Genomic DNA, 18,519 nt, shown 5'->3' with positions numbered 1-18,519 from the left:
CCAAAACTTTCTACGACCATACCAGGTTGAATGCACCCGATCTCGTCCGATCTCGGACGTTAAGCAACGTCGGGATTGGTTAGTACTTGGATGGGTGACCGCCTAGGAATACCAATTGTCGTAGACACAATATGATTTATTTAAGTTTTTACATTTTTAAATAGATTAGACCAAAAAATGTTGACCAATACTGGCTACGACCATACCAGGTTGAATGCACCCGATCTCGTCCGATCTCGGAAGTTAAGCAACGTCGGGATTGGTTAGTACTTGGATGGGTGACCGCCTAGGAATACCAATTGTCGTAGGCAAAATATGATTTATTTAAGTTTTTACATTTTTAAATAGATTAGACAAAAAAAATGTTGACCAATACTGGGTACGACCATACCAGGTTGAATGCACCCGATCTCGTCCGAAATCGGAAGTTAAGCAACGTCGGGATTGGTTAGTACTTGGATGGGTGACCGCCTAGGAATACCAATTGTCGTAGGCAAAATATGATTTATTCAAGTTTTTACATTTTTAAATAGATTAGACTAAAAAATGTTGACCAATACTGGCTACGACCATACCAGATTGAATGCACCCGATCTCGTCCGATCTCGGAAGTTAAGCAACGTCGGGATTGGTTAGTACTTGGATGGGTGACCGCCTAGGAATACCAATTGTCGTAGGCACAATATGATTTATTTAAGTTTTCACATTTTTGAATAGATTAGACCATAAATGTTGACCAATACTGTCTACGACCATACCAGTTTGAATGCACCCGATCTCGTCCGATCTCAGAAGTTAAGCAACGTCGGGATTGGTTAGTACTTGGATGGGTGACCGCCTAGGAATACCAATTGTCGTAGGCACAATATGATTTATTTAAGTTTTTACATTTTTAAATAGATTAGACCATAAATGTTGACCAATACTGACTACGACCATACCAGGTTGAATGCACCCGATCTCGTCCGATCTCGGAAGTTAAGCAACGTCGGGATTGGTTGGTACTTGGATGGGTGACCGCCTAGGAATACCAATTGTAATAGGTAAAATATGATTTTTAAAATTTATTTAAATTTTTATATTTTCAAAGATTTTAGACCAAAAAATGTTGACCAATACTGTCTACGACCATACCAGGTTGAATGCACCCGATCTCGGAAGTTAAGCAACGTCGGGATTGGTGAGTACTTGGATGGGTGACCACCTAGGAATACCAATTGTCGTAGGCTAAATATGATTTATTTAAGTTTTTACATTTTTTTATAGATTAGACCAAAAAATGGTGAGCAATACTGACTACGACCATACCAGGTTGAATGCACCCGATCTCGTCCGATCTCGGAAGTTAAGCAACGTCGGGATTGGTTGGTACTAGGATGGGTGACCGCCTAGGAATTCCAATTGTCATAGGCAAAATATGATTTTTAAAATATATTTAAATGTTAACATTTTCAAAGATTTTAGACCAAAAAAGTTGACCAACACTGTCTACGACCATTCCAGGTTGAATGCACCCGATCTCGTCCGATCTTGGAAGTTAAGCAACGTCGGGATTGGTGAGTACTTGGATGGGTGACCGCCTAGGAATACCAATTGTCGTAGGCAAAATATGATTTATTTAAGTTTTTACATTTTTATAGATTAGACAAAAAATGTTGTGCAATACTGACTACGACCATACCAGGTTGAATGCACCCGATCTCGTCCGATCTCGGAAGTTAAGCAACGTCGGGATTGGTTGGTACTTGGATGGGTGACCGCCTAGGAATACCAATTGTCATAGGCAAAATATGATTTTTAATATATATTTAAATGTTAACATTTTTAAAGATTTTAGACCAAAAAATGTTGACCAATACTGTCTACGACCATACCAGGTTGAATGCACCTGATCTCGTCCGATCTTGGAAGATAAGCAACGTCGGGATTGGTTGGTACTTGAATGGGTGACCGCCTAGGAATACCAATTGTCATAGGAAAAATATGATTTTTAAAATTTATTTAAATTTCAACATTTTCAAAGATTTTAGACCAAAAAATGTTGACCAATACTGTCTACGACCATACCAGGTTGAATGCACCCGATCTCGTCCGATCTCGGAAGTTAAGCAACGTCGGGATTGGTGAGTACTTGGATGGGTGACCGCCTAGGAATACCAATTGTCGTAGGCAAAATATGATTTATTTCAGTTTTTACATTTTTTTATAGATTAGACCAAAAAATGGTGAGCAATACTGAATACGACCATACGAGGTTGAATGCACCCGATCTCGTCCTATCTCGGAAGTTAAGCAACGTCGGGATTGGTTGGTACTTGGATAGGTGACCGCCTAGGAATACCAATTGTCGTAGGCAAAATATGATTTATTCAAGTTTTTACATTTTTAAATAGATTAGACCAAAAAATGTTGACCAATACTGGCTACGACCATGCCAGGTTGAATGCACCCGATCTCGTCCGATCTCGGAAGCTAAGCAACGTCGGGATTGGTTGGTTCTTGGATGGGTGACCGCCTAGCAATACCAATTCTCGTAGGCAAAATATGATTTAATTGAGTTTTTATATTTTTAATCGATTAGACCAAAAAATGTTGAGTAATACTGCATACGACCATACCAGGTTGAATGCACCCGAAGTCGTCCGATCTCGGAAGTTAAGCAACGTCGGGATTGGTTAGTACTTGGATGGGTGACCGCCTAGGAATTCCAACTGTCATAGGCAAAATATGATTTTTAAAATATATTTAATCGTTTACATTTTTAAAGAATTCATACCAAAAAATGTTGACCAATACTGTCTACGACCATACCAGGTTGAATGCACCCGATCTCGTCCGATCTCGGAAGTTAAGCAACGTCGGGATTGGTTAGTACTTGGATGGGTGACCGCCTAGGAATACCAATTGTCGTAGGCAAAATATGATTTATTTAAGTTTTTATTTTTTAATTAGATTAGACATAAAATGTTGAGAAATACTGCTTACGACCATACCAGGTTGAATGCATCCGATCTCGCCCGATCTCGGATGTTAAGCAACTTCGGGATTGGTTCGTACTTTGATGGGTGACCGCCTAGGAATACCAATTGTCGTAGGCACAATATGATTTATTTAAGTTTTTACATTTTTTTATAGATTAGACCAAAAAATGGTGAGCAATACTGACTACGACCATACCAGGTTGAATGCACCCGATCTCGTCCGATCTCGGAAGTTAAGCAACGTCGGGATTGGTTGGAACTAGGATGGGTGACCGCCTAGGAATTCCAATTGTCGTAGGCACAATATGATTTATTTAAGTTTTTACATTTTTAAAGATTTTAGACCAAAAAATGTTGACCAATACTGTCTACGACCATATCAGGTTGAATTCACCCGATCTCGTCCGATCTCGGAAGTTAAGCAACGTCGGGATTGGTGAGTACCAGGATGGGTGACCGCCTAGGAATACCAATTGTCGTAGGCACAATATGATTTATTTAAGTTTTTACTTTTTTAATTAGATTAGACATAAAATGTTGAGAAATACTGCTTACGACCATACCAGGTTGAATACACCCGATCTCGGAAGTTAAGCAACGTCGGGATTGGTTAGTACTTGGATGGGTGACCGCCTAGGAATACCAATTGTCGTAGGCACAATATGATTTATTTAAGTTTTTACATTTTTAAATAGATTAGACCATAAATGTTGACCAATACTGTCTACGACCATACCAGGTTGAATGCACCCGATCTCGTCCGATCTCGGAAGTTAAGCAACGTCGGGATTGGTTAGTACTTGGATGGGTGACCGCCTAGGAATACCAATTGTCGTAGGCAAAATATGATTTATTAAAGTTTTTACTTTTTTAAATAGATTAGACCATAAATGTTGACCAATACTGACTACGACCATACCAGGTTGAATGCTCCCGATCTCGTCCGATCTCGGAAGTTAAGCAACGTCGGGATTGGTTGGTACTTGGATGGGTGACCGCCTAGGAATACCAATTGTAATAGGTAAAATATGATTTTTAAAATTTATTTAAATTTTTATATTTTCAAAGATTTTAGACCAAAAAATGTTGACCAATACTGTCTACGACCATACCAGGTTGAATGCACCCGATCTCGGAAGTTAAGCAACGTCGGGATTGGTGAGTACTTGGATGGGTGACCACCTAGGAATACCAATTGTCGTAGGCTAAATATGATTTATTTAAGTTTTTACATTTTTTATAGATTAGACAAAAAATGTTGTGCAATACTGACTACGACCATACCAGGTTGAATGCACCCGATCTCGTCCGATCTCGGAAGTTAAGCAACGTCGGGATTGGTTGGTACTTGGATGGGTGACCGCCTAGGAATACCAATTGTCATAGGCAAAATATGATTTTTAATATATATTTAAATGTTAACATTTTTAAAGATTTTAGACCAAAAAATGTTGACCAATACTGTCTACGACCATACCAGGTTGAATGCACCTGATCTCGTCCGATCTTGGAAGATAAGCAACGTCGGGATTGGTTAGTACTTGGATGGGTGACCGCCTAGGAATACCAATTGTCATAGGAAAAATATGATTTTTAAAGTTTTTACTTTTTTAAATAGATTAGACCATAAATGTTGACCAATACTGACTACGACCATACCAGGTTGAATGCTCCCGATCTCGTCCGATCTCGGAAGTTAAGCAACGTCGGGATTGGTTGGTACTTGGATGGGTGACCGCCTAGGAATACCAATTGTAATAGGTAAAATATGATTTTTAAAATTTATTTAAATTTTTATATTTTCAAAGATTTTAGACCAAAAAATGTTGACCAATACTGTCTACGACCATACCAGGTTGAATGCACCCGATCTCGGAAGTTAAGCAACGTCGGGATTGGTGAGTACTTGGATGGGTGACCACCTAGGAATACCAATTGTCGTAGGCTAAATATGATTTATTTAAGTTTTTACATTTTTTTATAGATTAGACCAAAAAATGGTGAGCAATACTGACTACGACCATACCAGGTTGATTGCACCCGGTCTCGTCCGATCTCGGAAGTTAAGCAACGTCGGGATTGGTTGGTACTTGGATGGGTGACCGCCTAGGAATACCAATTGTAATAGGTAAAATATGATTTTTAAAATTTATTTAAATTTTTATATTTTCAAAGATTTTAGACCAAAAAATGTTGACCAATACTGTCTACGACCATACCAGGTTGAATGCACCCGATCTCGGAAGTTAAGCAACGTCGGGATTGGTGAGTACTTGGATGGGTGACCACCTAGGAATACCAATTGTCGTAGGCTAAATATGATTTATTTAAGTTTTTACATTTTTTTATAGATTAGACCAAAAAATGGTGAGCAATACTGACTACGACCATACCAGGTTGATTGCACCCGGTCTCGTCCGATCTCGGAAGTTAAGCAACGTCGGGATTGGTTGGTACTAGGATGGGTGACCGCCTAGGAATTCCAATTGTCATAGGCAAAATATGATTTTTAAAATATATTTAAATGTTAACATTTTCAAAGATTTTAGACCAAAAAAGTTGACCAATACTGTCTACGACCATTCCAGGTTGAATGCAACCGATCTCGTCCGATCTTGGAAGTTAAGCAACGTCGGGATTGGTGAGTACTTGGATGGGTGACCGCCTAGGAATACCAATTGTCGTAGGCAAAATATGATTTATTTAAGTTTTTACATTTTTTATAGATTAGACAAAAAATGTTGTGCAATACTGACTACGACCATACCAGGTTGAATGCACCCGATCTCGTCCGATCTCGGAAGTTAAGCAACGTCGGGATTGGTTGGTACTTGGATGGGTGACCGCCTAGGAATACCAATTGTCATAGGCAAAATATGATTTTTAATATATATTTAAATGTTAACATTTTTAAAGATTTTAGACCAAAAAATGTTGACCAATACTGTCTACGACCATACCAGGTTGAATGCACCTGATCTCGTCCGATCTTGGAAGATAAGCAACGTCGGGATTGGTTAGTACTTGGATGGGTGACCGCCTAGGAATACCAATTGTCATAGGAAAAATATGATTTTTAAAATTTATTTAAATTTCAACATTTTCAAAGATTTTAGACCAAAAAATGTTGACCAATACTGTCTACGACCATACCAGGTTGAATGCACCCGATCTCGTCCGATCTCGGAAGTTAAGCAACGTCGGGATTGGTGAGTACTTGGATGGGTGACCGCCTAGGAATACCAATTGTCGTAGGCAAAATATGATTTATTTCAGTTTTTACATTTTTTTATAGATTAGACCAAAAAATGGTGAGCAATACTGAATACGACCATACCAGGTTGAATGCACCGGATCTCGTCCGATCTCGGAAGTTAAGCAACGTCGGGATTGGTTGGTACTTGGATGGGTGACCGCCTAGGAATTCCAATTGTCATAGGCAAAATATGATTTTTAAAATATTTTTAATTGTTAACATTTTTAAAGATTTTAGACCAATAAATGTTGACCAATACTGTCTACGACCATACCAGGTTGAATGCACCCGATCTCGTCCTATCTCGGAAGTTAAGCAACGTCGGGATTGGTTGGTACTTGGATAGGTGACCGCCTAGGAATACCAATTGTCGTAGGCAAAATATGATTTATTCAAGTTTTTACATTTTTAAATAGATTAGACCAAAAAATGTTGACCAATACTGGCTACGACCATGCCAGGTTGAATGCACCCGATCTCGTCCGATCTCGGAAGCTAAGCAACGTCGGGATTGGTTGGTTCTTGGATGGGTGACCGCCTAGGAATACCAGTTCTCGTAGGCAAAATATGATTTAATTGAGTTTTTACATTTTTAATCGATTAGACCAAAAAATGTTGAGCAATACTGCATACGACCATACCAGGTTGAATGCACCCGAAGTCGTCCGATCTCGGAAGTTAAGCAACGTCGGGATTGGTTAGTACTTGGATGGGTGACCGCCTAGGAATTCCAACTGTCATAGGCAAAATATGATTTTTAAAATATATTTAATCGTTTACATTTTTAAAGAATTCATACCAAAAAATGTTGACCAATACTGTCTACGACCATACCAGGTTGAATGCACCCGATCTCGTCCGATCTCGGAAGTTAAGCAACGTCGGGATTGGTTAGTACTTGGATGGGTGACCGCCTAGGAATACCAATTGTCGTAGGCAAAATATGATTTATTTAAGTTTTTACTTTTTTAATTAGATTAGACATAAAATGTTGAGAAATACTGCTTACGACCATACCAGGTTGAATGCATCCGATCTCGCCCGATCTCGGATGTTAAGCAACTTCGGGATTGGTTCGTACTTTGATGGGTGACCGCCTAGGAATACCAATTGTCGTAGGCACAATATGATTTATTTAAGTTTTTACATTTTTTTATAGATTAGACCAAAAAATGGTGAGCAATACTGACTACGACCATACCAGGTTGAATGCACCCGATCTCGTCCGATCTCGGAAGTTAAGCAACGTCGGGATTGGTGAGTACCTGGATGGGTGACCGCCTAGAAATACCAATTGTCGTAGGCACAATATGATTTATTTAAGTTTTTACTTTTTTAATTAGATTAGACATAAAATGTTGAGAAATACTGCTTACGACCATACCAGGTTGAATACACCCGATCTCGGAAGTTAAGCAACGTCGGGATTGGTTAGTACTTGGATGGGTGACCGCCTAGGAATACCAATTGTCGTAGGCACAATATGATTTATTTAAGTTTTTACATTTTTAAATAGATTAGACCATAAATGTTGATCAATACTGTCTAAGACCATACCAGGTTGAATGCAACCGATCTCGTCCGATCTCGGAAGTTAAGCAACGTCGGGATTGGTGAGTACTTGGATGGGTGACCGCCTAGGAATACCAAGTGTCGTAGGCAATATATGATTTATTTAAGTTTTTACATTTTTAAATTGATTAGACCAAAATATGTTGAGCAATACTGGCAACGACCATACCATGTTGAATGCACCCGATCTCGTCCGTTCTCGGAAGTTAAGCAACGTCGGGATTGGTTGGTACTAGGATGGGTGGACCAAAAAATGTTGACCAATACTGTCTACGACCATACCAGGTTGAATGCACCTGATCTCGTCCGATCTTGGAAGATAAGCAACGTCGGGATTGGTTGGTACTTGGATGGGTGACCGCCTAGGAATACCAATTGTCATAGGAAAAATATGATTTTTAAAATTTATTTAAATTTCAACATTTTCAAAGATTTTAGACCAAAAAATGTTGACCAATACTGTCTACGACCATACCAGGTTGAATGCACCCGATCTCGTCCGATCTCGGAAGTTAAGCAACGTCGGGATTGGTGAGTACTTGGATGGGTGACCGCCTAGGAATACCAATTGTAGTAGGCAAAATATGATTTAATTAAGTTTTTACATTTTTAAATAGATTAGACCATAAATGTTGACCAATACTGTCTACGACCATACCAGGTTGAATGCACCCGATCTCGTCCGATCTCGGAAGTTAAGCAACGTCCGGATTGGTTAGTACTTGGATGGTTGACCGCCTACGAATTCCAATTGTCATAGGCAAAATATGATTTTAAAATATATTTAAATTTTAACATTTTCAAAGATTTTAGACCAAAAAATGTTGACCAATACTGTCTAAGACCATTCCAGGTTGAATGCACCCGATCTCGTCCGATCTCGGAAGTTAAGCAACGTCGGGATTGGTGAGTACTTTGATGGGTGACCGCCTAGGAATACCAATTGTCGTAGGTAAAATATGATTTATTTAATTTTTTACATTTTTTTATAGATTAGACCAAAAAATGTTGAGCAATACTGACTACGACCATACCAGGTTGAATGCACCCGATCTCGTCCGATCTCGGAAGTTAAGCAACGTCGGGATTGGTTAGCACTTGGATGGTTGACCGCCTACGAATTCCAATTGTCATAGGCAAAATATGATTTTAAAATATATTTAAATGTTGACATTTTTAAAGATTTTAGACCAAAAAATGTTGACTAATACTGTCTACGACCATACCAGGTTGAATGCACCTGATCTCGTCCGATCTTGGAAGATAAGCAACGTCGGTATTGGTTGGTACTTGGATGGGTGACCGCCTTGGAATACCAATTGTCATAGGAAAAATATGATTTTTAAAATTTATTTAAATTTCAACATTTTCAAAGATTTTAGTCCAAAAAATGTTGACCAATACTGTCTACGACCATACCAGGTTGAATGCACCCGATCTCGTCCGATCTCGGAAGTTCAGCAACGTACGGATTGGTGAGTACTTGGATGGGTGACCGCCTAGGAATACCAATTGTCGTAGGCAAAATATGATTTATTTAAGTTTTTACATTTTTTTATAGATTAGACCAAAAAATGGTGAGCAATACTGACTACGACCATACCAGGTTGAATGCACCCGATCTCGTCCGATCTCGGAAGTTAAGCAACGTCGGGATTGGTTAGTTCTTGGACGGGTGACCGCCTAGGAATACCAATTGTCGTAGGCACAATATGATTTATTTAAGTTTTTACATTTTTAAATAGATTAGACCATAAATGTTGACCAATACTGACTACGACCATACCAGGTTGAATGCACCCGATCTCGTCCGATCTCGGAAGTTAAGCAACGTCGGGATTGGTTGGTTCTTGGATGGGGGACCGCCTAGGAATACCAATTGTCATAGGAAAAATGTGACTTTTTAAATTTTAACATTTTCAAAGATTTTAGACCAAAAAATGTTGTCCAATACTGTCTACGACCATTCCAGGTTGAATGCACCCGATCTCGTCCGATCTCGGAAGTTAAGCAACGTCGGGATTGGTGAGTACTTGGATGGGTGACCGCCTAGGAATACCAATTGTCGTAGGCAAAATATGATTTATTTAAGTTTTTACATTTATTATAGATTAGACCAAAAAATGTTGTGCAATACTGACTACGTCCATACCAGGTTGAATGCACCCGATCTCGTCCGATCTCGGAAGTTAAGCAACGTCGGGATTGGTTGGTACTTGGATGGGTGACCGCCTAGGAATACCAATTGTCATAGGTAAAATATGATTTTTAATATATATTTAAATGTTAACATTTTTAAAGATTTTAGACCAAAAAATGTTGACCAATACTGTCTACGACCATACCAGGTTGAATGCACCCGATCTCGTCCGATCTCGGAAGTTAAGCAACGTCGGGATTGGTGAGTACTTGGATGGGTGACCGCCTAGGAATACCAATTGTAGTAGGCAAAATATGATTTATTTAAGTTTTTACATTTTTAAATAGATTAGACCATAAATGTTGACCAATACTGACTACGACCATCCCAGGTTGAATGCACCCGATCTCGTCCGATCTCGGAAGTTAAGCAACGTCGGGATTGGTTGGTACTTGGATGGGTGACCGCCTAGGAATACCAATTGTCATAGGAAAAATGTGATTTTTTAAATTTTAACATTTTCAAAGATTTTAGACCAAAAAATATTGACCAATACTGTCTACGACCATTCCAGGTTGAATGCACCCAATCTCGTCCGATCTCGGAAGTTAAGCAACGTCGGGATTGGTGAGTACTTGGACGGGTGACCGCCTAGGAATACCAATTGTCGTAGGCAAAATATGATTTATTTAAGTTTTTACATTTTTTATAGATTAGACCAAAAAATGTTGTGCAATACTGACTACGACCATACCAGGTTGAAAGCACCCGATCTCGTCCGATCTCGGAAGTTAAGCAACGTTGGGATTGGTTAGTACTTGGATGGGTGACCGCCTAGGAATACCAATTGTCGTAGGCAAAATATGATTTATTCAAGTTTTTACATTTTTAAATAGATTAGACCAAAAAATGTTGACCAATACTGGCTACGACCATACCAGATTGAATGCACCCGATCTCGTCCGAACTCGGAAGTTAAGCAACGCCGGGATTGGTTAGTACTTGGATGGGTGACCGCCTAGGAACACCAATTGTCGTAGGCACAATATGATTTATTTAGGTTTTTACATTTTTAAATAGATTAGACCATAAATGTTGACCAATACTGTCTACGACCATACCAGTTTGAATGCACCAGATCTCGTCCGATCTCTGAAGTTAAGCAACGTCGGGATTGGTTAGTACTTGGATGGGTGACCGCCTAGGAATACCAATTGTCGTAGGCACAATATGATTTATTTAAGTTTTTACAATTTTAAATAGATTAGACCATAAATGTTGACCAATACTGACTACGACCATACCAGGTTGAATGCACCCGATCTCGTCCGATCTCGGAAGTTAAGCAACGTCGGGATTGGTTGGTACTTGGATGGATGACCGCCTAGGAATACCAATTGTCATAGGAAAAATATGATTTTTAAATTTTAACATTTTCAAAGATTTTAGACCAAAAAAATGTTGACCAATACTGTCTACGACCATACCAGGTTGAATGCACCCGATCTCGTCCGATCTCGGAAGTTAAGCAACGTCGGGTTTGGTGAGTTCTTGGATGGGTGACCGCCTAGGAATACCAATTGTCTTAGGCACAATATGATGTATTTAAGTTTTTACATTTTTAAATAGATTAGACCATAAATGTTGACCAAAACTGTCTACGACCATACCAGGTTAAATGCACCCGATCTCGTCCGATCTCGGAAGTTAAGCAACGTCGGGATTGGTTAGTACTTGGATGGGTGACCGCCTAGGAATACCAATTGTCGTAGGCACAATATGATTTATTTAAGTTTTTACATTTTTAAATAGATTAGACAGTAAATGTTGACCAATACTGACTACTACCATACCAGGTTGAATGCACCCGATCTCGTCCGATCTCGGAAGTTAAGCAACGTCGGGATTGGTTGGGACTTGGATGGGTGACCGCCTAGGAATACCAATTGTCATAGGCAAAATATGATTTTTAAAATATATTTAATGTTAACATTTTTAAAGATTTTAGACCAAAAAATGTTCATCAATACTGTCTACGACCATACCAGGTTGAATGTAACCGATCTCGTCCGATCTCGGAAGTTAAGCAACGTCGTGATTGGTTAGTACTTGGATGGGTGACCGCCTAGGAATACCATTTGTCGTAGGCAATATATGATTTATTTAAGTTTTTACATTTTTAAATAGATTAGACCAAAAAATGTTGAGCAATACAGCCTACGACCATACCATGTTGAATGCACCCGATCTCGTCCGATCTCGGAAGTTAAGCAACGTCGGGATTGGTTAGTACTTGGATGGGTGACCGCCTAGGAATACCAATTGTCGTAGGCAAAATATGATTTATTTAAGTTTTTATTTGTTAAAATATATTTAAATGTTAACATTTTTAAAGATGTTAGACCAAAAAATGTTGATCAATACTTTTTACGACCATACCAGGTTGAAAGCACCCGATCTCGTCCGATCTCGGAAGTTAAGCAACGTCGGGATTGGTTAGTACTTGGATGGGTGACCGCCTAGGAATACCAATTGTCGTAGGCAAAATATGATTTATTCAAGTTTTTATATTTTTAAATAGATTAGACCAAAAAATGTTGACCAATACTGGCTACGACCATACCAGGTTGAATGCACCCGATCTCGTCCGATCTCGGAAGTTAAGCAACGTCGGGATTGGTTGGTACTTGGATGGGCGACCGCCTAGGAATACCAATTGCCATAGGCAAAATATGATTTTCAGAAAATATATTTAAATGTTAACATTTTTAAAGATTTTAGACCAAAAAATGTTGATCAATACTGTCTACGACCATACCAGGTTGAATGCACACGATTTCGTACGATCTCGGAAGTTAAGCAACGTCGGGATTGGTTAGTACTTGGATGGGTGACCGCCTAGGAATACCAATTGTCGTAGGCTAAATATGATTTATTCAAGTTTTTACATTTTTAAGTAGATTAGACCATAAATGTTGACCAATACTGTCTACGACCATACCAGGTTGAATGCACCCGATCTCGTCCGATCTCGGAAGTTAAGCAACGTCGGGATTGGTTAGTACTTGGATGGGTGACCGCCTAGGAATACCAATTGTCGTAGGCAAAATATGATTTATTTAATTTTTTACATTTTTTTATAGATTAGACCAAAAAATATTGAGCAATACTGACTACGACCATACCAGGTTGAATGCACCCGTTCTCGTCCGATCTCGGAAGTTAAGCAACGTCGGGATTGGTTGGTACTTGGATGGGTGACCGCCTAGGAATACCAATTGTCATAGGCAAAATATGATTTTTAAAATATATTTAATGTTAACATTTTTAAAGATTTTAGACCAAAAAATGTTGATCAATACTGTCTACGACCATACCAGGTTGAATGCAACCGATCTCGTCCGATCTCGGAAGTTAAGCAACGTCGGGATTGGTTAGTACTTGGATGGGTGACCGCCTAGGAATACCAATTGTCGTAGGCAATATATGATTTATTTAAGTTTTTACATTTTTAAATAGATTAGACCAAAAAATCTTGAGCCATTCTGCCTACGACCATACCATGTTGAATGCACCCGATCTCGTCCGTTCTCGGAAGTTAAGCAACGTCGGGATTGGTTAGTACTTGGATGGGTGACCGCCTAGGAATACCAATTGTCGTAGGCAAAATATGATTTATTTAAGTTTTTATTTTTTTAAATATATTTAAATGTTATCATTTTTAAAGATTTTAGACCAAAAAATGTTGACCAATACTGTCTACGACCATACCAGGTTGAAAGCACCCGATCTCGTCCGATCTCGGAAGTTAAGCAACGTCGGGATTGGTTAGTACTTGGATGGGTGACCGCCTAGGAATACCAATTGTCGTAGGCACAATACGATTTATTTAAGTTTTTACAGTTTTAAATAGATTAGACCATAAATGTTGACCAAAACTTTCTACGACCATACCAGGTTGAATGCACCCGATCTCGTCCGATCTCGGACGTTAAGCAACGTCGGGATTGGTTAGCACTTGGATGGGTGACCGCCTAGGAATACCAATTGTCATAGGCAAAATATGATTTTTAATATATATTTAAATGTTAACATTTTTAAAGATTTTAGACGAAAAAATGTTGACCAATGCTGTCTACGACCATACCAGGTTGAATGCACCTGATCTCGTCCGATCTTGGAAAATAAGCAACGTCGGGATTGGTTTCACTTGGATGGGTGACCGCCTAGGAATACCAATTGTCATAGGAAAAATATGATTTTTAAAATTTATTTAAATTTCAACATTTTCAAAGATTTTGGACCAAAAAATGTTGACCAATACTGTCTACGACCATACCAGGTTGAATGCACCCGATCTCGTCCGATCTCGGAAGTTAAGCAACGTCGGGATTGGTTAGTACTTGGATGGGTGACCGCCTAGGAATACCAATTGTCATAGGAAAAATGTGATTTTTTAAATTTTAATATTTTCAAAGATTTTAGACCAAAAAATGTTGACCAATACTGTCTACGACCATTCCAGGTTGAATGCACCCGATCTCGTCCCATCACGTAAGTTAAGCAACGTCGGGATAGGTGAGTACTTGGATGGGTGACCGCCTAGGAATACCAATTGTCGTATGCAAAATATGATTTATTTAAGTTTTTACATTTTTTATAGATTAGACCAAAAAATGTTGACCAATACTGTCTGCGACCATACCAGGTTGAATGCACCCGATCTCGTCCGATCTCGGAAGTTAAGCAACGTCGGGATTGGTTGGTACTTGGATGGGTGACCGCCTAGGAATACCAATTGTCATAGGCAAAATATGATTTTTAATATATATTTAAATGTTAACATTTTTAAAGATTTTAGACCAAAAAATGTTGACCAATACTGTCTACGACCATACCAGGTTGAATGCACCTGATCTCGTCCGATCTTGGAAGATAAGCAACGTCGGGATTGGTTGGTACTTGGATGGGTGACCGCCTAGGAATACCAATTGTCGTAGGCAAAATATGATTTATTTAAGTTTTTACATTTTTAAATAGATTAGACCATAAATGTTGACCAATACTGACTACGACCATACCAGGTTGAATGCACCCGATCTCGTCCGATCTCGGAAGTTAAGCAACGTCGGGATTGGTTGGTACTTGGATGGGTGACCGCCTAGGAATACCAATTGTCATAGGAAAAATGTGATTTATTTAAGTTTTTACATTTTTAAATAGATTAGACCATAAATGTTGACCAATACTGACTACGACCATCCCAGGTTGAATGCACCCGATCTCGTCCGATATCGGAAGTTAAGCAACGTCGGGATTGGTTGGTACTTGGATGGGTGACCGCCTAGGAATACCAATTGTCATAGGAAAAATGTGATTTTTTAAATTTTAACATTTTCAAAGATTTTAGACCAAAAAATATTGACCAATACTGTCTACGACCATTCCAGGTTGAATGCACCCAATCTCGTCCGATCTCGGAAGTTAAGCAACGTCGGGATTGGTGAGTACTTGGACGGGTGACCGCCTAGGAATACCAATTGTCGAAGGCAAAATATGATTTATTTAAGTTTTTACATTTTTTATAGATTAGACCAAAAAATGTTGTGCAATACTGACTACGACCATACCAGGTTGAAAGCACCCGATCTCGTCCGATCTCGGAAGTTAAGCAACGTTGGGATTGGTTAGTACTTGGATGGGTGACCGCCTAGGAATACCAATTGTCGTAGGCAAAATATGATTTATTCAAGTTTTTACATTTTTAAATAGATTAGACCAAAAAATGTTGACCAATACTGGCTACGACCATACCAGATTGAATGCACCCGATCTCGTCCGAACTCGGAAGTTAAGCAACGCCGGGATTGGTTAGTACTTGGATGGGTGACCGCCTAGGAACACCAATTGTCGTAGGCACAATATGATTTATTTAGGTTTTTACATTTTTAAATAGATTAGACCATAAATGTTGACCAATACTGTCTACGACCATACCAGTTTGAATGCACCAGATCTCGTCCGATCTCGGAAGTTAAGCAACGTCGGGATTGGTTAGTACTTGGATGGGTGACCGCCTAGGAATACCAATTGTCGTAGGCACAATATGATTTATTTAAGTTTTTACAATTTTAAATAGATTAGACCATAAATGTTGACCAATACTGACTACGACCATACCAGGTTGAATGCACCCGATCTCGTCCGATCTCGGAAGTTAAGCAACGTCGGGATTGGTTGGTACTTGGATGGATGACCGCCTAGGAATACCAATTGTCATAGGAAAAATATGATTTTTAATATTTATTTAATGTTAACATTTTTAAAGATTTTAGACCAAAAAATGTTCATCAATACTGTCTACGACCATACCAGGTTGAATGTAACCGATCTCGTCCGATCTCGGAAGTTAAGCAACGTCGTGATTGGTTAGTACTTGGATGGGTGACCGCCTAGGAATACCAATTGTCGTAGGCAATATATGATTTATTTAAGTTTTTACATTTTTAAATAGATTAGACCAAAAAATGTTGAGCAATACAGCCTACGACCATACCATGTTGAATGCACCCGATCTCGTCCGATCTCGGAAGTTAAGCAACGTCGGGATTGGTTAGTACTTGGATGGGTGACCGCCTAGGAATACCAATTGTCGTAGGCAAAATATGATTTATTCAAGTTTTTATATTTTTAAATAGATTAGACCAAAAAATGTTGACCAATACTGGCTACGACCATACCAGGTTGAATGCACCCGATCTCGTCCGATCTCGGAAGTTAAGCAACGTCGGGATTGGTTGGTACTTGGATGGGCGACCGCCTAGGAATACCAATTGCCATAGGCAAAATATGATTTTCAGAAAATATATTTAAATGTTAACATTTTTAACGATTTTAGACCAAAAAATGTTGATCAATACTGTCTACGACCATACCAGGTTGAATGCACCTGATCTCGTCCGATCTTGGAAGATAAGCAACGTCGGGATTGGTTGGTACTTGGATGGGTGACCGCCTAGGAATACCAATTGTCGTAGGCAAAATATGATTTATTTAAGTTTTTACATTTTTAAATAGATTAGACCATAAATGTTGACCAATACTGACTACGACCATACCAGGTTGAATGCACCCGATCTCGTCCGATCTCGGAAGTTAAGCAACGTCGGGATTGGTTGGTACTTGGATGGGTGACCGCCTAGGAATACCAATTGTCATAGGAAAAATGTGATTTATTTAAGTTTTTACATTTTTAAATAGATTAGACCATAAATGTTGACCAATACTGACTACGACCATCCCAGGTTGAATGCACCCGATCTCGTCCGATCTCGGAAGTTAAGCAACGTCGGGATTGGTTGGTACTTGGATGGGTGACCGCCTAGGAATACCAATTGTCATAGGAAAAATGTGATTTTTTAAATTTTAACATTTTCAAAGATTTTAGACCAAAAAATATTGACCAATACTGTCTACGACCATTCCAGGTTGAATGCACCCAATCTCGTCCGATCTCGGAAGTTAAGCAACGTCGGGATTGGTGAGTACTTGGACGGGTGACCGCCTAGGAATACCAATTGTCGAAGGCAAAATATGATTTATTTAAGTTTTTACATTTTTTATAGATTAGACCAAAAAATGTTGTGCAATACTGACTACGACCATACCAGGTTGAAAGCACCCGATCTCGTCCGATCTCGGAAGTTAAGCAACGTTGGGATTGGTTAGTACTTGGATGGGTGACCGCCTAGGAATACCAATTGTCGTAGGCAAAATATGATTTATTCAAGTTTTTACATTTTTAAATAGATTAGACCAAAAAATGTTGACCAATACTGGCTACGACCATACCAGATTGAATGCACCCGATCTCGTCCGAACTCGGAAGTTAAGCAACGCCGGGATTGGTTAGTACTTGGATGGGTGACCGCCTAGGAACACCAATTGTCGTAGGCACAATATGATTTATTTAGGTTTTTACATTTTTAAATAGATTAGACCATAAATGTTGACCAATACTGTCTACGACCATACCAGTTTGAATGCACCAGATCTCGTCCGATCTCGGAAGTTAAGCAACGTCGGGATTGGTTAGTACTTGGATGGGTGACCGCCTAGGAATACCAATTGTCGTAGGCACAATATGATTTATTTAAGTTTTTACAATTTTAAATAGATTAGACCATAAACGTTGACCAATACTGACTACGACCATACCAGGTTGAATGCACCCGATCTCGTCCGATCTCGGAAGTTAAGCAACGTCGGGATTGGTTGGTACTTGGATGGATGACCGCCTAGGAATACCAATTGTCATAGGAAAAATATGATTTTTAATATTTATTTAATGTTAACATTTTTAAAGATTTTAGACCAAAAAATGTTCATCAATACTGTCTACGACCATACCAGGTTGAATGTAACCGATCTCGTCCGATCTCGGAAGTTAAGCAACGTCGTGATTGGTTAGTACTTGGATGGGTGACCGCCTAGGAATACCAATTGTCGTAGGCAATCTATGATTTATTTAAGTTTTTACATTTTTAAATAGATTAGACCAAAAAATGTTG

The 18,519-nt window shown here is 39.1% G+C and overlaps 25 non-coding genes and 73 pseudogenes across 25 annotated transcripts; all 98 read left to right on the top strand.

Annotated features, from left to right (window-relative positions):
- The first annotated feature begins 8 nt into the window (after positions 1–8).
- On the top strand, positions 9–127 carry LOC146150585 (5S ribosomal RNA). Its single transcript, XR_014496977.1, has one exon. It is a non-coding gene; the product is annotated as a 5S ribosomal RNA (ribosomal RNA).
- A 65-nt stretch (positions 128–192) lies between these two features.
- On the top strand, positions 193–311 carry LOC146150584 (5S ribosomal RNA). Its single transcript, XR_014496206.1, has one exon. It is a non-coding gene; the product is annotated as a 5S ribosomal RNA (ribosomal RNA).
- Positions 312–377: 66 nt separating this feature from the next.
- On the top strand, positions 378–496 carry LOC146150583 (5S ribosomal RNA; annotated as a pseudogene).
- Positions 497–561: 65 nt separating this feature from the next.
- LOC146150582 (5S ribosomal RNA) lies at positions 562–680 on the top strand. The gene has a single exon (XR_014498029.1). It is a non-coding gene; the product is annotated as a 5S ribosomal RNA (ribosomal RNA).
- A 64-nt stretch (positions 681–744) lies between these two features.
- LOC146150581 (5S ribosomal RNA) lies at positions 745–863 on the top strand (annotated as a pseudogene).
- A 64-nt stretch (positions 864–927) lies between these two features.
- On the top strand, positions 928–1,046 carry LOC146150580 (5S ribosomal RNA; annotated as a pseudogene).
- A 74-nt stretch (positions 1,047–1,120) lies between these two features.
- LOC146150579 (5S ribosomal RNA) lies at positions 1,121–1,229 on the top strand (annotated as a pseudogene).
- A 65-nt stretch (positions 1,230–1,294) lies between these two features.
- Positions 1,295–1,413, top strand: LOC146150578 (5S ribosomal RNA; annotated as a pseudogene).
- A 73-nt stretch (positions 1,414–1,486) lies between these two features.
- LOC146150577 (5S ribosomal RNA) lies at positions 1,487–1,605 on the top strand (annotated as a pseudogene).
- A 62-nt stretch (positions 1,606–1,667) lies between these two features.
- On the top strand, positions 1,668–1,786 carry LOC146150576 (5S ribosomal RNA; annotated as a pseudogene).
- Positions 1,787–1,860: 74 nt separating this feature from the next.
- On the top strand, positions 1,861–1,979 carry LOC146150575 (5S ribosomal RNA; annotated as a pseudogene).
- A 74-nt stretch (positions 1,980–2,053) lies between these two features.
- LOC146150574 (5S ribosomal RNA) lies at positions 2,054–2,172 on the top strand. The gene has a single exon (XR_014495861.1). It is a non-coding gene; the product is annotated as a 5S ribosomal RNA (ribosomal RNA).
- Positions 2,173–2,237: 65 nt separating this feature from the next.
- On the top strand, positions 2,238–2,356 carry LOC146150573 (5S ribosomal RNA; annotated as a pseudogene).
- A 65-nt stretch (positions 2,357–2,421) lies between these two features.
- LOC146150572 (5S ribosomal RNA) lies at positions 2,422–2,540 on the top strand (annotated as a pseudogene).
- Positions 2,541–2,604: 64 nt separating this feature from the next.
- Positions 2,605–2,723, top strand: LOC146150571 (5S ribosomal RNA; annotated as a pseudogene).
- A 74-nt stretch (positions 2,724–2,797) lies between these two features.
- On the top strand, positions 2,798–2,916 carry LOC146150570 (5S ribosomal RNA). The gene has a single exon (XR_014496993.1). It is a non-coding gene; the product is annotated as a 5S ribosomal RNA (ribosomal RNA).
- A 63-nt stretch (positions 2,917–2,979) lies between these two features.
- On the top strand, positions 2,980–3,098 carry LOC146150569 (5S ribosomal RNA; annotated as a pseudogene).
- Positions 3,099–3,163: 65 nt separating this feature from the next.
- LOC146150568 (5S ribosomal RNA) lies at positions 3,164–3,282 on the top strand (annotated as a pseudogene).
- Positions 3,283–3,347: 65 nt separating this feature from the next.
- On the top strand, positions 3,348–3,466 carry LOC146150567 (5S ribosomal RNA). Its single transcript, XR_014498335.1, has one exon. It is a non-coding gene; the product is annotated as a 5S ribosomal RNA (ribosomal RNA).
- A 64-nt stretch (positions 3,467–3,530) lies between these two features.
- On the top strand, positions 3,531–3,639 carry LOC146150566 (5S ribosomal RNA; annotated as a pseudogene).
- A 64-nt stretch (positions 3,640–3,703) lies between these two features.
- On the top strand, positions 3,704–3,822 carry LOC146150565 (5S ribosomal RNA). The gene has a single exon (XR_014496982.1). It is a non-coding gene; the product is annotated as a 5S ribosomal RNA (ribosomal RNA).
- A 64-nt stretch (positions 3,823–3,886) lies between these two features.
- Positions 3,887–4,005, top strand: LOC146150564 (5S ribosomal RNA; annotated as a pseudogene).
- Positions 4,006–4,079: 74 nt separating this feature from the next.
- LOC146150563 (5S ribosomal RNA) lies at positions 4,080–4,188 on the top strand (annotated as a pseudogene).
- Positions 4,189–4,251: 63 nt separating this feature from the next.
- LOC146150562 (5S ribosomal RNA) lies at positions 4,252–4,370 on the top strand (annotated as a pseudogene).
- Positions 4,371–4,444: 74 nt separating this feature from the next.
- LOC146150561 (5S ribosomal RNA) lies at positions 4,445–4,563 on the top strand (annotated as a pseudogene).
- A 63-nt stretch (positions 4,564–4,626) lies between these two features.
- LOC146150560 (5S ribosomal RNA) lies at positions 4,627–4,745 on the top strand (annotated as a pseudogene).
- A 74-nt stretch (positions 4,746–4,819) lies between these two features.
- Positions 4,820–4,928, top strand: LOC146150559 (5S ribosomal RNA; annotated as a pseudogene).
- Positions 4,929–4,993: 65 nt separating this feature from the next.
- Positions 4,994–5,112, top strand: LOC146150558 (5S ribosomal RNA; annotated as a pseudogene).
- A 74-nt stretch (positions 5,113–5,186) lies between these two features.
- Positions 5,187–5,295, top strand: LOC146150557 (5S ribosomal RNA; annotated as a pseudogene).
- Positions 5,296–5,360: 65 nt separating this feature from the next.
- Positions 5,361–5,479, top strand: LOC146150556 (5S ribosomal RNA; annotated as a pseudogene).
- Positions 5,480–5,552: 73 nt separating this feature from the next.
- On the top strand, positions 5,553–5,671 carry LOC146150555 (5S ribosomal RNA; annotated as a pseudogene).
- A 63-nt stretch (positions 5,672–5,734) lies between these two features.
- LOC146150554 (5S ribosomal RNA) lies at positions 5,735–5,853 on the top strand (annotated as a pseudogene).
- Positions 5,854–5,927: 74 nt separating this feature from the next.
- Positions 5,928–6,046, top strand: LOC146150553 (5S ribosomal RNA; annotated as a pseudogene).
- A 74-nt stretch (positions 6,047–6,120) lies between these two features.
- On the top strand, positions 6,121–6,239 carry LOC146150552 (5S ribosomal RNA). The gene has a single exon (XR_014495860.1). It is a non-coding gene; the product is annotated as a 5S ribosomal RNA (ribosomal RNA).
- A 65-nt stretch (positions 6,240–6,304) lies between these two features.
- Positions 6,305–6,423, top strand: LOC146150551 (5S ribosomal RNA; annotated as a pseudogene).
- A 74-nt stretch (positions 6,424–6,497) lies between these two features.
- On the top strand, positions 6,498–6,616 carry LOC146150550 (5S ribosomal RNA; annotated as a pseudogene).
- Positions 6,617–6,681: 65 nt separating this feature from the next.
- LOC146150549 (5S ribosomal RNA) lies at positions 6,682–6,800 on the top strand (annotated as a pseudogene).
- Positions 6,801–6,864: 64 nt separating this feature from the next.
- On the top strand, positions 6,865–6,983 carry LOC146150548 (5S ribosomal RNA; annotated as a pseudogene).
- Positions 6,984–7,057: 74 nt separating this feature from the next.
- Positions 7,058–7,176, top strand: LOC146150547 (5S ribosomal RNA). The gene has a single exon (XR_014496970.1). It is a non-coding gene; the product is annotated as a 5S ribosomal RNA (ribosomal RNA).
- Positions 7,177–7,240: 64 nt separating this feature from the next.
- Positions 7,241–7,359, top strand: LOC146150546 (5S ribosomal RNA; annotated as a pseudogene).
- Positions 7,360–7,424: 65 nt separating this feature from the next.
- On the top strand, positions 7,425–7,543 carry LOC146150545 (5S ribosomal RNA; annotated as a pseudogene).
- A 64-nt stretch (positions 7,544–7,607) lies between these two features.
- On the top strand, positions 7,608–7,716 carry LOC146150544 (5S ribosomal RNA; annotated as a pseudogene).
- A 64-nt stretch (positions 7,717–7,780) lies between these two features.
- Positions 7,781–7,899, top strand: LOC146150543 (5S ribosomal RNA; annotated as a pseudogene).
- A 178-nt stretch (positions 7,900–8,077) lies between these two features.
- On the top strand, positions 8,078–8,196 carry LOC146150542 (5S ribosomal RNA; annotated as a pseudogene).
- A 74-nt stretch (positions 8,197–8,270) lies between these two features.
- LOC146150541 (5S ribosomal RNA) lies at positions 8,271–8,389 on the top strand (annotated as a pseudogene).
- Positions 8,390–8,453: 64 nt separating this feature from the next.
- LOC146150540 (5S ribosomal RNA) lies at positions 8,454–8,572 on the top strand (annotated as a pseudogene).
- Positions 8,573–8,645: 73 nt separating this feature from the next.
- Positions 8,646–8,764, top strand: LOC146150539 (5S ribosomal RNA; annotated as a pseudogene).
- A 65-nt stretch (positions 8,765–8,829) lies between these two features.
- LOC146150538 (5S ribosomal RNA) lies at positions 8,830–8,948 on the top strand (annotated as a pseudogene).
- A 73-nt stretch (positions 8,949–9,021) lies between these two features.
- Positions 9,022–9,140, top strand: LOC146150537 (5S ribosomal RNA; annotated as a pseudogene).
- Positions 9,141–9,214: 74 nt separating this feature from the next.
- Positions 9,215–9,333, top strand: LOC146150536 (5S ribosomal RNA; annotated as a pseudogene).
- Positions 9,334–9,398: 65 nt separating this feature from the next.
- Positions 9,399–9,517, top strand: LOC146150535 (5S ribosomal RNA; annotated as a pseudogene).
- Positions 9,518–9,581: 64 nt separating this feature from the next.
- On the top strand, positions 9,582–9,700 carry LOC146150534 (5S ribosomal RNA; annotated as a pseudogene).
- A 64-nt stretch (positions 9,701–9,764) lies between these two features.
- Positions 9,765–9,883, top strand: LOC146150533 (5S ribosomal RNA). Its single transcript, XR_014497233.1, has one exon. It is a non-coding gene; the product is annotated as a 5S ribosomal RNA (ribosomal RNA).
- A 64-nt stretch (positions 9,884–9,947) lies between these two features.
- On the top strand, positions 9,948–10,066 carry LOC146150532 (5S ribosomal RNA; annotated as a pseudogene).
- A 74-nt stretch (positions 10,067–10,140) lies between these two features.
- On the top strand, positions 10,141–10,259 carry LOC146150531 (5S ribosomal RNA; annotated as a pseudogene).
- Positions 10,260–10,323: 64 nt separating this feature from the next.
- LOC146150530 (5S ribosomal RNA) lies at positions 10,324–10,442 on the top strand (annotated as a pseudogene).
- A 64-nt stretch (positions 10,443–10,506) lies between these two features.
- Positions 10,507–10,625, top strand: LOC146150529 (5S ribosomal RNA; annotated as a pseudogene).
- A 64-nt stretch (positions 10,626–10,689) lies between these two features.
- On the top strand, positions 10,690–10,808 carry LOC146150528 (5S ribosomal RNA). The gene has a single exon (XR_014495464.1). It is a non-coding gene; the product is annotated as a 5S ribosomal RNA (ribosomal RNA).
- A 65-nt stretch (positions 10,809–10,873) lies between these two features.
- Positions 10,874–10,992, top strand: LOC146150527 (5S ribosomal RNA). Its single transcript, XR_014497616.1, has one exon. It is a non-coding gene; the product is annotated as a 5S ribosomal RNA (ribosomal RNA).
- Positions 10,993–11,056: 64 nt separating this feature from the next.
- Positions 11,057–11,175, top strand: LOC146150526 (5S ribosomal RNA). The gene has a single exon (XR_014497412.1). It is a non-coding gene; the product is annotated as a 5S ribosomal RNA (ribosomal RNA).
- Positions 11,176–11,239: 64 nt separating this feature from the next.
- Positions 11,240–11,358, top strand: LOC146150525 (5S ribosomal RNA; annotated as a pseudogene).
- A 64-nt stretch (positions 11,359–11,422) lies between these two features.
- Positions 11,423–11,541, top strand: LOC146150524 (5S ribosomal RNA; annotated as a pseudogene).
- Positions 11,542–11,605: 64 nt separating this feature from the next.
- On the top strand, positions 11,606–11,724 carry LOC146150523 (5S ribosomal RNA). The gene has a single exon (XR_014496947.1). It is a non-coding gene; the product is annotated as a 5S ribosomal RNA (ribosomal RNA).
- Positions 11,725–11,788: 64 nt separating this feature from the next.
- On the top strand, positions 11,789–11,907 carry LOC146150522 (5S ribosomal RNA; annotated as a pseudogene).
- Positions 11,908–11,980: 73 nt separating this feature from the next.
- LOC146150521 (5S ribosomal RNA) lies at positions 11,981–12,099 on the top strand (annotated as a pseudogene).
- A 65-nt stretch (positions 12,100–12,164) lies between these two features.
- On the top strand, positions 12,165–12,283 carry LOC146150520 (5S ribosomal RNA). The gene has a single exon (XR_014495476.1). It is a non-coding gene; the product is annotated as a 5S ribosomal RNA (ribosomal RNA).
- A 91-nt stretch (positions 12,284–12,374) lies between these two features.
- On the top strand, positions 12,375–12,493 carry LOC146150519 (5S ribosomal RNA). The gene has a single exon (XR_014496835.1). It is a non-coding gene; the product is annotated as a 5S ribosomal RNA (ribosomal RNA).
- Positions 12,494–12,558: 65 nt separating this feature from the next.
- Positions 12,559–12,677, top strand: LOC146150518 (5S ribosomal RNA; annotated as a pseudogene).
- Positions 12,678–12,753: 76 nt separating this feature from the next.
- On the top strand, positions 12,754–12,872 carry LOC146150517 (5S ribosomal RNA; annotated as a pseudogene).
- Positions 12,873–12,936: 64 nt separating this feature from the next.
- LOC146150516 (5S ribosomal RNA) lies at positions 12,937–13,055 on the top strand. The gene has a single exon (XR_014496959.1). It is a non-coding gene; the product is annotated as a 5S ribosomal RNA (ribosomal RNA).
- A 65-nt stretch (positions 13,056–13,120) lies between these two features.
- LOC146150515 (5S ribosomal RNA) lies at positions 13,121–13,239 on the top strand (annotated as a pseudogene).
- Positions 13,240–13,312: 73 nt separating this feature from the next.
- On the top strand, positions 13,313–13,431 carry LOC146150514 (5S ribosomal RNA). The gene has a single exon (XR_014496923.1). It is a non-coding gene; the product is annotated as a 5S ribosomal RNA (ribosomal RNA).
- Positions 13,432–13,496: 65 nt separating this feature from the next.
- LOC146150513 (5S ribosomal RNA) lies at positions 13,497–13,615 on the top strand. Its single transcript, XR_014495648.1, has one exon. It is a non-coding gene; the product is annotated as a 5S ribosomal RNA (ribosomal RNA).
- A 91-nt stretch (positions 13,616–13,706) lies between these two features.
- On the top strand, positions 13,707–13,825 carry LOC146150512 (5S ribosomal RNA). The gene has a single exon (XR_014495173.1). It is a non-coding gene; the product is annotated as a 5S ribosomal RNA (ribosomal RNA).
- Positions 13,826–13,889: 64 nt separating this feature from the next.
- LOC146150511 (5S ribosomal RNA) lies at positions 13,890–14,008 on the top strand (annotated as a pseudogene).
- A 266-nt stretch (positions 14,009–14,274) lies between these two features.
- Positions 14,275–14,393, top strand: LOC146150510 (5S ribosomal RNA; annotated as a pseudogene).
- Positions 14,394–14,457: 64 nt separating this feature from the next.
- On the top strand, positions 14,458–14,576 carry LOC146150509 (5S ribosomal RNA; annotated as a pseudogene).
- Positions 14,577–14,640: 64 nt separating this feature from the next.
- Positions 14,641–14,759, top strand: LOC146150508 (5S ribosomal RNA; annotated as a pseudogene).
- A 74-nt stretch (positions 14,760–14,833) lies between these two features.
- LOC146150507 (5S ribosomal RNA) lies at positions 14,834–14,952 on the top strand (annotated as a pseudogene).
- A 64-nt stretch (positions 14,953–15,016) lies between these two features.
- LOC146150506 (5S ribosomal RNA) lies at positions 15,017–15,135 on the top strand (annotated as a pseudogene).
- A 64-nt stretch (positions 15,136–15,199) lies between these two features.
- Positions 15,200–15,318, top strand: LOC146150505 (5S ribosomal RNA; annotated as a pseudogene).
- A 64-nt stretch (positions 15,319–15,382) lies between these two features.
- On the top strand, positions 15,383–15,501 carry LOC146150504 (5S ribosomal RNA; annotated as a pseudogene).
- A 64-nt stretch (positions 15,502–15,565) lies between these two features.
- On the top strand, positions 15,566–15,684 carry LOC146150503 (5S ribosomal RNA). Its single transcript, XR_014495463.1, has one exon. It is a non-coding gene; the product is annotated as a 5S ribosomal RNA (ribosomal RNA).
- Positions 15,685–15,749: 65 nt separating this feature from the next.
- On the top strand, positions 15,750–15,868 carry LOC146150502 (5S ribosomal RNA). The gene has a single exon (XR_014497615.1). It is a non-coding gene; the product is annotated as a 5S ribosomal RNA (ribosomal RNA).
- Positions 15,869–15,932: 64 nt separating this feature from the next.
- Positions 15,933–16,051, top strand: LOC146150501 (5S ribosomal RNA; annotated as a pseudogene).
- A 64-nt stretch (positions 16,052–16,115) lies between these two features.
- On the top strand, positions 16,116–16,234 carry LOC146150500 (5S ribosomal RNA; annotated as a pseudogene).
- A 73-nt stretch (positions 16,235–16,307) lies between these two features.
- On the top strand, positions 16,308–16,426 carry LOC146150499 (5S ribosomal RNA; annotated as a pseudogene).
- A 65-nt stretch (positions 16,427–16,491) lies between these two features.
- On the top strand, positions 16,492–16,610 carry LOC146150498 (5S ribosomal RNA). The gene has a single exon (XR_014495365.1). It is a non-coding gene; the product is annotated as a 5S ribosomal RNA (ribosomal RNA).
- A 65-nt stretch (positions 16,611–16,675) lies between these two features.
- LOC146150497 (5S ribosomal RNA) lies at positions 16,676–16,794 on the top strand (annotated as a pseudogene).
- Positions 16,795–16,870: 76 nt separating this feature from the next.
- Positions 16,871–16,989, top strand: LOC146150496 (5S ribosomal RNA; annotated as a pseudogene).
- A 64-nt stretch (positions 16,990–17,053) lies between these two features.
- LOC146150495 (5S ribosomal RNA) lies at positions 17,054–17,172 on the top strand (annotated as a pseudogene).
- Positions 17,173–17,236: 64 nt separating this feature from the next.
- LOC146150494 (5S ribosomal RNA) lies at positions 17,237–17,355 on the top strand (annotated as a pseudogene).
- A 64-nt stretch (positions 17,356–17,419) lies between these two features.
- Positions 17,420–17,538, top strand: LOC146150493 (5S ribosomal RNA; annotated as a pseudogene).
- A 64-nt stretch (positions 17,539–17,602) lies between these two features.
- On the top strand, positions 17,603–17,721 carry LOC146150492 (5S ribosomal RNA). The gene has a single exon (XR_014495462.1). It is a non-coding gene; the product is annotated as a 5S ribosomal RNA (ribosomal RNA).
- Positions 17,722–17,786: 65 nt separating this feature from the next.
- LOC146150491 (5S ribosomal RNA) lies at positions 17,787–17,905 on the top strand. The gene has a single exon (XR_014497614.1). It is a non-coding gene; the product is annotated as a 5S ribosomal RNA (ribosomal RNA).
- A 64-nt stretch (positions 17,906–17,969) lies between these two features.
- On the top strand, positions 17,970–18,088 carry LOC146150490 (5S ribosomal RNA; annotated as a pseudogene).
- Positions 18,089–18,152: 64 nt separating this feature from the next.
- On the top strand, positions 18,153–18,271 carry LOC146150489 (5S ribosomal RNA; annotated as a pseudogene).
- A 73-nt stretch (positions 18,272–18,344) lies between these two features.
- On the top strand, positions 18,345–18,463 carry LOC146150488 (5S ribosomal RNA; annotated as a pseudogene).
- The last annotated feature ends 56 nt before the right edge of the window (positions 18,464–18,519 follow it).

This window comes from Ascidiella aspersa, chromosome 4 (assembly GCF_963924565.1).
Source record: "Ascidiella aspersa chromosome 4, kaAscAspe10.2, whole genome shotgun sequence".
NCBI classification, from domain to species: domain Eukaryota; kingdom Metazoa; phylum Chordata; class Ascidiacea; order Phlebobranchia; family Ascidiidae; genus Ascidiella; species Ascidiella aspersa.
The sequence above is the reverse complement of the archived record's forward strand: the minus strand, read 5'-3'. Positions and strand labels throughout refer to the sequence as shown.